The sequence below is a fragment of the Peromyscus californicus genome, unplaced genomic scaffold (assembly GCF_007827085.1).
Source record: "Peromyscus californicus insignis strain IS unplaced genomic scaffold, ASM782708v3 Scaffold_7__1_contigs__length_154581171, whole genome shotgun sequence".
Lineage (NCBI taxonomy): Eukaryota > Metazoa > Chordata > Mammalia > Rodentia > Cricetidae > Peromyscus > Peromyscus californicus.
Genome location: NW_026294595.1, coordinates 143848591 through 143859709, shown reverse-complemented (window position 1 = coordinate 143859709; position 11119 = coordinate 143848591). Strand labels below are relative to the sequence as shown.

The following is an 11119-nucleotide window of genomic DNA, read 5'->3' as shown; positions in this document are numbered from 1 at the left end:
GAGAGAGAGAGAGAGAGAGAGAGAGAGAGAGAGAGAGAGAGAGAGAGAGAGAGAGAGAGAGAGAGAGGGCCAGAAGAGGGCATCAGATCCCCTGGAGCTGAAGTTACCAGAAGTTGTGAACTGCCTGATATGGGTGCTGAAAACCAAACTCCAGTCCCCTTCAAGAGGCTCTTGACCACTGATGTTGCAGACTTTCTCATCAGGACCGCCAGCTCACAAATAACAACATGGAGACTTCTTATTAATTATGAAAGCTCAGTCTTAGCTTAGGCTTACCCACTAGCTCTTATAACTTAGATTAACCTGCTTCTATTGATTTACAATTTATCATATGGCTTTTAACCTTGCTTTCATTCTGTCTGTCTGACTCCCTTGGTGTCTTGTTGGCATCTCCTGGTGCAATCTGTGTGTCTCGATTCCTCCTCCTCTTCCTCCCCGGAAATCCTGCCTTTCTCTCCTGCCTAGCTATTGGCCATTCGGCTCCTTATTAAACCAATCACAGTGACACACCTTCACACATGTAAACAAATATTCTGCAACACATTGAGCCATTTCTCTAGCCCTGCCCTGTCTCTCTCTGCACACACACACACACACGTACACACACACACACACACGCACACACACACACTTTTTTTTTGAGCCTTGGCTCATGTAGCCCAGGCTACCCTCAAACTCACACTACACCCAAGGATGAATTTGAATCCTGATCCTTCTTCTTCTGCTTCTCAGGGGCTGGAATTACAGATTACAGACCATTACCCCCATGCCTAGCTAGCAGCTTCCACTGTGTGTGTGTGTGTGTGTGTGTGTATGGGTATTTTGCCAGCGTGTATGTCTGTGTACTATATGCATACAGTGCCCATGATGGTCAGATGAGAGCATGGGATCCCCTGGAACCGGAGTTACAGATGGTTGTGAGCTTCCGTGTGGGTGCTGGAACCCAAACTGAGTCTTCTGAGAGAGCAGCCAGAGCTCTTAACAGCTGAATCATCTTTCCAGACCCAGCTTCAATTTTTGATAGGAAAATCAAATAACATTGGAGTTTCCTTTGTGGTTTGGACAAAATCCCTCTCGAGTAACTACAGGGTTAGCTCCTGTATTTTGCTAGTTTTGAATGTTTATTATTTCAAACGTTAGGGGTGGGGTTGAAAATTGCTCCCTTCTTGGGGGGGGGGGGCAAGCAAAATTGCCCGAAGTGAGCTGTCGCCAAAGCATGGAAGAGCCGTTCTCTTGACAACTTGTCTCAAATCTCTTGCTATAGCCCAGGGAGACCCCGTGCCTCTGGTAAGTCGCCCATCTTGCCTGAGGATATTCCAACTCAAACAGGTGGCCCCAGAGCTTTGGATAAGGTGTCAGAAGAAGTAGATAGAGAGCCAGGGAGTGCTGGATGAAATGGTAAGAGATGGTATGTCATCTAAACATGCCTTTCCTGGTAATGAATGACCTCACAGGGGTGAGGTGGGGTGGTGGCCTTCTCCAAAGCAAGCTTGACATGTGATGACAGGCGGGGGCTTGACATACTGCAAGTCAAAGCCTGGCCCGTAAATCTGAGATGCTCGAATGTGCTATCACTGGGTCAGTTTGTAAGAGCATGCTCCTGGCCGGGTGCCCTTTGGAAGGGGCCTGTGGTGGTTTGAAAGAAAATGGCCCCCAAAGTGAGTGGCACTATTAGGAGGTATGGCCTTGTTGGGAGAAGTGTGTCACTGTGGAGGCAGGCTTTGAGGTATCCTGTGCTTAAGCTATGCCTAGTTCAATTCACGTCCTTTTGCCTGTGGATAAGAGTTGTTGTGGTTGCCCAGCAGTGGTGGCACATGCCCTTAATCTCAGTACTTGAAAGGCAGAGACAGGAGGATCTCTGTGAGTTCAAAGCCAGTCTGGTCTACAGAGCAATTCCATGACAGCCAAGACTACACACACACACACACACACACACACACACACACACACACACACACACACAATCCTGTCTCAAAAAGCTAAAAAAAAAAAAAAAGAAAGAAAGAAAAGAAAAAATAACCCATCACTCCAATGTAAGTAGCATAGCATTGGTTGCCAAAAATGTTTGAATTTTCAATTAATAACTGGGATCTGGGAGTATTTATATTTACTACCTCAAACTCACAGCTCCATGATACTCACATGCTTCTTTTATTTATTTTTAAACATTTTTTTAAAGATTTATTTATTTATTATGCATACAGTGTTCTGCCTGCATGTATGCCTGCAGGCCAGTAGAGGGCACCAGATCTCATTACAGATAGTTGTGAACCACAGTGTGGTTGCTGGGAATTGAACTCAGGACCTCTGGAAGAACAGCCAGTGCTCTTAACCTCTGAGCCAGCTCTCCAGTCCTTTAGACATTTTTAGATTTGTTTTATGTGTATGTGACCTATGTGGGCCATTTGCACACAGATACCTTTGGAAGTCAGAAGATGGCATCAGATCTCTGGAACTGGATGGAGTTCCAGATGGCTGTGAGCCACCCTCTGGGTGCTGGGAACTGACCCCAGGTCCTCTTCAAGGGCAGCCAGTGCTCTTGACCACTGAGCCATCTGTCCAGTCCCCACTCACATGTGTAAGTGAGGACAATGGTGATATGCACAAATAGGATTCTTTTTTCATGTTTGATAATCAAATCTGTCAATAATTGGATGATCTGTGCAAAACAGTTTTCTTGTCATTTCCACGTGATCAAAGAATGTTGTTGTAAAATCCTGCTTGGGGAAAAGATGTGTTCAGAATGCCAGGTGGTGGTCAATATATATTTTTACTTTTAGTGCTGGGAATGCAATCCTGGGCCATGCTCATATTAGGCGATTGCTCTCCCACTGAGACACACCCGGGCCGCTGAAGGGAGAGGGTACAGGTAGGTAGGTATGAATGTGGTGTGGTGTGGTGTGTGTGTGTGTGTACGCGTGCGTGCGTATGTTTGCCTATGTTCAGGCGTGTGTAGAGGCAGAAGTTGATGGGTGTCGTCATCAGTCTTCACTTTATTCACTGAAGCAAGATCTGTCACTGAACCTGGGGCTAGTCACCCATAGTCAGGCTGGCCAGCTTGCCTCGGGGACCCTGTTTCTGCATCCTGGATGTTAGGATGGCAACTGCCCCACTTTGTACGTGAGTCCTGGAGTCCCCACAGCCTGGATCTGCCACCACAGGGAATCCCCAACTGCTGGAGAAGGTATCAGCCGTGAAGTTCTTCCTCTTGGGCCAGTGGGGACGCATTGGTTTCCACCTCTGCTTTCTCCTTGTCCGAAAGCTACTGGGAAGTATCACAAAGCTTTCCTGGGTACATTGATGTCACCATAACAAATGGACCCTTCTTATGCTATACCAGAGTGTCCACAGATCATTCTCAAAGATTTCCAGCGAGACAGTGTCTCTTTAGCTCTTCATGGAACAGCCCACTGATGGACGAAAGCCATCCAAAGACCTGTTACTCACCTCAGCTACTGTACCATTCCTTATCCAAGACCCCGTAAAATCAAGTGGCTCCCTCCAGAGCTTTGGCTCAAGCCTGGAAAAGAAAATGACACTCAATCACCTCAAATCCCTGTCTGTCCCAGATCCCCTTTGAGAAATACAGCCATAAATATGCGTGGCTCTGTTGACATTCACACAGGAAACAACACTGCCGTTGCGTATTTTACTATCGGCCAGAAAAACAGCAGCAAGAATTTTCTGGAACACTCCAGGCTAAGCTGTGGGCTCCCGTCTGTGGGAGCTCAGGCAGCTCTCTCTGGGTCCCCTTGCCAAGCCAGCCACAGGACAGATCCCGGACAAGGCCACTGGGGCGAGGGCCTGAAGCACACACACATCCCGCAAAGACAGACAGAACGCGCTGGGGACGCAGCCCTGCCTCCCGCCCCTCCCCCACCCAGGTTAGAAATATCAACAACATTCCCGCGCACTGTAATCAAATACTTACGCAAAAAGCTATGGAATGTGCAATAATTTGTCAGGCATCCTTTTAGCCCAGTCCACTGGAGCAAACTCTGCCCGGGCCCCTTGACCCTCGGAGAGGGGGCCCTTTGACCTCACTCGGACCTCTTTTATGCGAAGCTCCACTCTGACCAGATGGCTAAACTATCAAAGGATTTTATGAGTCAAAACTACTGCTTTCTCAACTCACAAGTTGCGGATTTCTGTCCGTGTTTGTGTGAATGATCTAGGAGAAGCTTTAAATTAAAAACACAAGAGGGGGCCCGCAGCTGGGGCCCGCCTCCCGCATTGTGTGTGAGCACCGGGGTTAGGGCTGTTTGCAGAGAAAACAGCTACACACAGATGAGGACAATTTCAGCTAAATATTTAAAATAGCCATCAAGAAAGGAATGATTGATTGATTTTTTCCCCCTCCTCTGCTTGCACCCATGATCTTTTCCTGAGCTTTGGGCAAACACCATTCTTGTGCAAATCGAAACTGCACCCTTCTTTCCTTTTAGCTGAGGCTGGTGGGCAAAAATATAAAAATAATAAGATTGGGGCTGAGAGCTGGCTCTGTAGATAAAGGAGCCTGCTGCCAAGCTGATGACCTGAGTTCAAACCCCAGGACCCACATGGTGGAAAGAGAGAACCAACTCCCGAAAGTTGTCCTCTGGCACACACACACACACACACACACACACATACACATACACACACACACACACAAATACATCATAAATAAAATGTGATATAAAGATACTTCACATGGGGAGAGACGGCTCAAAGGGTTGGAGCACTTGCTGCTTTTGTACAGGACTCAGGTTTGAGTCCCAGCACCCACACAATGGTTCACAAACATTTGTAACTCCAGTTCTGAGGATCTGATGCACTCTTCTGGCTTCTAGGGCACCAGACATGCATGAGGTACATGACAAACACACACACGTATGTATGTATGTATGTATATTATATATACATATATATAGTACAGTTTTTATTTAAAACCTTTTCTGGTAAAGGAAAAAAAAAAGGTTTTCCGGCCCTGTTCAGGATCTGAGGTTGTGTGTGTGTATGTGTGTGTGTGTGTGTATGTGTGAGTGCAAGTGTTCTTGCACGCACTTGAGCGTATGCACAGAGTGGGATTGGGGACAGTATGCACACGTGTAGACCAGAGGATGACATCTGGTGTGTTCCTCCGTCACTTCTCCACATTATTGTTGTTGTTATTTTGAGACAGTCTCGCTATGTAGCCCTGGCTGACCTGGAACTCACTCTGTAGACCAGGCTGGCCTCAGATTCCCAGAGATCCGCCTGCCTCTGCCTCCGAAGTACTGGGATCGTAGGTGTGAGCCACCATGCCCGGGCATCCATCTTGCTCTTTGAGATAGGGTCTCTCTCTAAACTTGGAATTCATCAACTGTGGTTTCTAGTTTTATGTCAACTTGACACAAGCTGGAGCTATTTGGGAAGAGGGAACCTCAACTGAGAAAATGCCTCTGCCAGCTTGGTCTGTGAGGAAGCCTCCAGTGCATTTACTTAGTTAATAATTGATGTGAGAGGGCTGGGCCCACTTGGGGGCGGTGCTTACCTGGGCAGGTGGCCTTGGATGGTAAAAGAAAGCAGGCTGAGCAAGCCACGGAGAGCAGGCCACGGAGAGCAGGCCACGGAGAGCAGGCCACGGAGAGCAAGCCTGTGAGCAGCCGCAGCTCCTGCCAACGGGTTCTGGCCCCTGCCCTGCCTCTCCAACCCTATTCCTCAATGGCAAACATCACTGACTTCACTGTACTCTTGAGGAACTATGAAAGCAGGGACTGGAGAACTTCCTAACAGTTCTAATTCATCCAAGGTTTGTCCAGCCTTTGATTTCAGAGCTGACTCGGGGTCTCATGTTCTCCTGAATGCATTAGAGAAGCCCCTTAGGAGTCAGATGGGATTCCCAGGTCCTGGAATCAGTTAGAAGCAGAGAACACACACAGGTGATGTGGCAGAGGAAGATGCCTTTACTGGCTCTCAGCCTGTGACCTGGGCACAGGACAGTGCTAACTGCAGGGGCGTTGGCCTCATGGGTTGTAGTTTCAGAAGGATCTGTGATTGGTTCCCCTTCTACTGTTACTGTCATGAAATGCTTCTCAGTGTGTTTTTTTGTTTTGTTTTGTTTTTGTTTTTGTTTTTGTTTTTGTTTTGTGTGTGTGTGTGTTTGGTTTTTTTCCCCGGAGCTGAGGACCGAACCCAGGGCCTTGTGCTTGCTAGGCAGGCGTTCTACCACTGAGCCTAATCCCCAACCCCACTTGGTGTGTTTTTGAGGGTGATGTATGTGGATGGGGGGGTGTTGGAGGGAAGGATGGGTTAGTTGTGAGTGGGGGTGTGTGTGAGTGGGGATAGGGGATGAGTATGAATGTGTATAGTGCATATGTGTGTGTGTGCTCCTGTGGGGTGTGTGTGTGTGTGTGTGTGTGTGTGTGTGTGTGTGTGTGTGTGCCTGTGGGGATGTGTGCATGAGTGTGTGTGTGTGTGTGTGTGTGTGTGTGTGTGTGGTGTGTTGGGGGGTACATGAATACATTTCAAAGGTGAAAAACTGAGATGTGAAGGCTCTAATAGTTGATCTTTATCAAGCACTTCCCAGATGCCAGTCATATTTTTACAAGAGGCTTCTTTTTAAAGATTCACTATTTATTTTTATTTTATACATACTTGTGTCATGCCTGCGTGTATGTCTGTGCACCTTGCACATGCCTGTGACATCAGAAGAGGATGTCAGAGCCCCTGGGACTGGAGTTAGATCCATTGTGAGCCAGTGTGTAGGGGCTGGGACTCTAACTCCAGTCCTGTGGAAGAGCAACCAGTGCTCTTAACCATTGAGCCATCCTCCAGCCCTGAGAGTCTTTAAAAATGAGAGAAAGCAGCCAGGTGTGATGGCGAACACCTTTAATCCCGGCACTCGGGAGGCAGAGGCAGGGAATCTCTGGGGAGGGGGGGAATGGGAATCTCTGGGGAGGGGGGAATGGGAGAAAGCAGGGCAGGAAGGTGGCTCAGTCAGAAAAGAGCTTGCTGTGCAAGGCCTGACTTGGTCCTCAGGACCCACGTTAAAAGCAAAAACAGTCAGCCGGGCAGTGGTGGCGCACGCCTTTAATCCCAGCACTCGGGAGACAGAGCCAGGCGGATCTCTGTGAGTTCGAGGCCAGCCTGGGCTACAAAGTGAGTTCCAGGAAAGGCTCAAAGATACACAGAGAAACCCTGTCTTAAAAAAACAAAAAACAAATAAACTAACAAAACAAAAAAACAGTCAAACAAAAAATCTTGGCACATAATCTTGTCAAGAATGATGTAATAGGGATGTAATAGGGATCTTCATCCCTGACCTTAAGCTACCAATCCCTCTGCCTACACCTGCGGAGTGCTGGGGTCAAAAGTATACATAACATGCCTAGTTTACGCTTTGTTGAGCACCGGACCCAGGGCTTCAGGATGCATGTGAGGCAGGCGCTCGCTCTACCAACTCCGCCACCTCCCAGCCCACCATGAATCTGTTTCCAGCCATGAAGAAACGGAGTTGTGTCGTTTTCTGGAAAACAGATGTAACTGGAAACCCACAGAGTGGGCAAGTGAGTCAGTCTCAGAAGCACAAATGTCACCTGTGGTTCACAGCTTTTATATAGGTACATAAAGTTGTATATGTGGCCATGGCATGAAAGTAGAAGTTGCCAGGTGGTGTGTGGTGGTGGTGGTGGTGGTGTGTGTGTGTGGTGGTGCTGGTGTGTGTGTGTGGTGGTGGTGGTGTGTGTGGTGGTGGTGGTGTGTGTGTGGTGGTGGTGGTGTGTGTGGTGGTGGTGGTGTGTGTGGTGGTGGTGGTGTGTGTGGTGGTGGTGTGTGTGTGTGTGGTGGTGGTGGTGGTGGCACACACCTCTAATCCCAGCACTCAGGAGCCAGGGGCAGGCAGATGTCTGTGAGTTTGAGACCAGCCTAGTCCACAGAGCAGGTTCCAGGACAGCCAGGGCTATGCAGAAACCTTGTCTTGAAAAACCATAGCTGGATAAATAGATGATAGATAGATAGAGTTGGTCATAACCAGATTTGGCGCCATGCACCCATAGTCCCCACGTAGGGAGCCAGTGTTCTCCCTTCACCAAGTGGATCCTCGGACTCAAACTTGGTGACAAGTCCCTTTACCCTCTGAGCTGTCTTTCCAGTCCATAATCCAGTACTTGGGAGGTGGAAGCAGGAGGATGGCTGTAACTTGGAGGTCAGTCTGTGAGAGGAGACTCTGCCTCACAAAACTGAAAAGGTAGACTGAATGCCTCACAGGTGTGAAGCCCTGGGTTCAGACCCTAGCATTGCATAAAACCAGGTATGTTGGTGAGGGCCCGTAATCCTAGCACCTGCGAGGAAGAGGCAGGGGGATCACGAGTTCACGGTTATCCTTGGTTATATATAGAGACTCACAGCCAAAAAGTAAAAGATAAAAAATATAAATAAATAAATGAGAGTTTCAGGCTAGCCTGGGCTACCGGAGACCCTGTCTCCCAGGCAGCCGTTTGCAGCTCTGATCTAACCTCTGCTCTTCCGTTGAGTTACTTGTTGTCTGGACCTAGAGAGATGGCTCAGTAGGAAGATGGCTCAGCAGCGAAGATCACCAGCCTCTCGGGCAGAGGACCCAGGTCTGGTTTCCACAACCCACAGGTAGGCTTCCAACCCCCTGTATCTCCAGTTCCAGGGGATCTGATGCCCTTTTCTGACCTCCAGCGGCACCAGGCACAGACCTGGAGCACGGGCACACATGCAAGCAGACACGGATACTCAGGAAATAAAATAAATATTTTAAAAATAAAATTTGTTTTCTCTTTTCATATATTTAATGCATATATGTGTGTGCCCAGGTGTGCCTCCGCCATAAACAGAAGACAGCTTGTGCGAATCAGTTCTGTTCTCTCCTTCCACCATGCAGGTGCCGGGGATCAGATTCAGGCTGTTAGTCTTGGCAGCAAGCACCTTCACCTGCCGGCCTGTTTCAACTCCCCCATTGCGTTGGGAGTTTTTTTGGTTGGTTTGGTTTTGAGACAGGGTTCCTCTGTGTAGACCCAGCTGTCCTGGATCTCGCTCTGTAGTCCAGGCTGGCCTTGAACTCACAGAGATCTGCCCGCCTCTGCCTCCTGAGTGCTGCCAGCTCCCCCATTGCATGGTTAACCAGGCATTATCTGAGTCACTTGGGACCTCAGTGCACTAATGTTTGTAAAGTCACTGTCTTAGAATATATATATTATATATTCTTGGTTTATATATATATGGTTTCACGTAGTCAAGGCTGGTGACAAATTCTGAGAGGCCGAGGATGACCTGAGCTTCCTGTTCTCCTATCTCCAGCCTCCAGCTGCTAGGATTAAGGGTATGCACCATCATGCCTGGTTTTATGCCATGCTGGGGATCAAACTCAGTGCTTTGCTCATGCTACACAAATGTTTGACCAACTGAGCTGCATCCCCAGTACCATGCAGCACTCATCCCTTGTCCTGCAGACTTTGAAAGCCCAGGAGAATTGTATGAGATTGGAGAAGGTGATTTGAGCTGAGTTGGTGTGGCCCTTCTTGAGCCCATCCTCCATGCTAGCAGAATCCTTTGATTTTCCACTATTTTTATTCTTGGGCAGTCAGCCAGATGTCTGTCCTTGAAAACAGCAGGCTTCACACCATAGCCAGATAATTGCCATCCACAGGTACCAAAGATTTGTGTTCACATTTTTAAAATACAGAGAGAATGAAGCCTTGCAGCACCAGATATGTTCCTAAATGTGAGCTGAGATTCCCACTATTTAAAAGAAAGGAAGGTGGTGGCGCACGCCTTTAATCCCAGCACTCGGAAGGCAGAGCCAGGCGGATCTCTGTGAGTTCGAGGCCAGCCTGGGCTACCAAGTGAGTTCCAGGAGAGGCGCAAAGCTACACAGAGAAACCCTGTCTCGAAAAACCAAAAAAAAAATAAATAAATAAATAAAAATAAAAAAATAAAAGAAAGGAAGGAAGGAAGGAAGGAAGAGGGAGAGAGAGGGGGAGGGGGAGGGAGGGAGGGAGGAAAGAAAAGAAAAGAAAAAATCATAGATTTTTCTATAGGTGTCTATTTTAACTTCGAACAATCCTTTCATGATGCTGGGAATTGAACCAGAGCCTTGATCATGCTGAACGAGCACCCCCCTAAGGAGCTACACTGGGGTCCCGTGGGGTCTTTCATGTACATGTCTAAAGCCTGGAAGCAGATGCTATGACGGCCAGTTGCTATTTTAGGCACTAGATGATGAAGCTTAAAGCTCTCCACGGAAGGCTGGGAGCTTTGAGGGTCTCCGGGTCCCAGAAGATAGCCTCCTTTTTAGTCAGTGGGAGGTGAGAGGCGCCTCCCTCAGGTCAAACTGTAAAATGGCGCCCACCGCACCAGGCATCACTGCAGGGCCTTGGTTTGAACACTTGACTGGCAGATGAACCATGGCTCGGGGGGCCCTGACTGCCAAGGCTTCAGCTTCAGGGCTAAGTCGGGGCTTCCTGCTGCTGGGATCTGACACAGCCCTGAGACAGTGTTGTTGGGGGGCAGGCTTGCCAGGGACCCCAGGTGAGCATCTCAGGGCTGTCACAGTTTTCTCAGCAAATCGTCAGTTTCACCCTCAGGATTGTCTGGACCCGAGGAGGAAGCAAGCATATGGCCGAGGCCATCTTTTTCTTCGTTCTGGATTTGGCCTTAAAAAACATGTTTTGTGCCGGGCGGTGGTGGCGCACGCCTTTAATCCCAGCACTGGAGGCAGAGGCAGGAGGATCTCTGTGAGATCGAGGCCAGCCTGGTCTACAGAGCTAGATTCAGGACAGGAGCTACACCGAGAAACCCTGTCTCGAAAAACAAAAAACAAAAGAACAACAACAAAAAATACCCAAACATGTTTTGTGGTGAGCTCAGGTTTGCATATTGTTTGAATTTCTGGACATAACCCAACAACCCGGTCAGCAGTTTCTGGCACTTTCATCAGAGCCCACTGGTCTAATTTAGTAAGAACCTGAATTTCTTAAATAGACCAATAGTAGGCTGGCAAGATGGCTCGATGGGTACTTGCTGCCACATCTGACCCAGGTTTGACCCCTGGAACTCAATGGAACTCCAGCAAATTGTCCTCTGACCTCCACGCATGTACCATGGAACATGCATGCACAGACACACACCCATT

At 48.4% G+C, this 11119-nt stretch overlaps 1 long non-coding RNA gene across 1 annotated transcript in view; it reads right to left on the bottom strand.

Annotated features, from left to right (window-relative positions):
- Nucleotides 1–2128: 2128 nt before the first annotated feature.
- LOC128101752 (uncharacterized) overlaps nucleotides 2129–11119 on the bottom strand; it is a 36088-nt gene continuing 27097 nt past the window's right edge. Inside the window, exon 2 of the long non-coding RNA XR_008215177.1 lies at nucleotides 2129–3520. This is a non-coding gene — a long non-coding RNA (uncharacterized LOC128101752). The remainder of the gene's footprint in view (nucleotides 3521–11119) is intronic.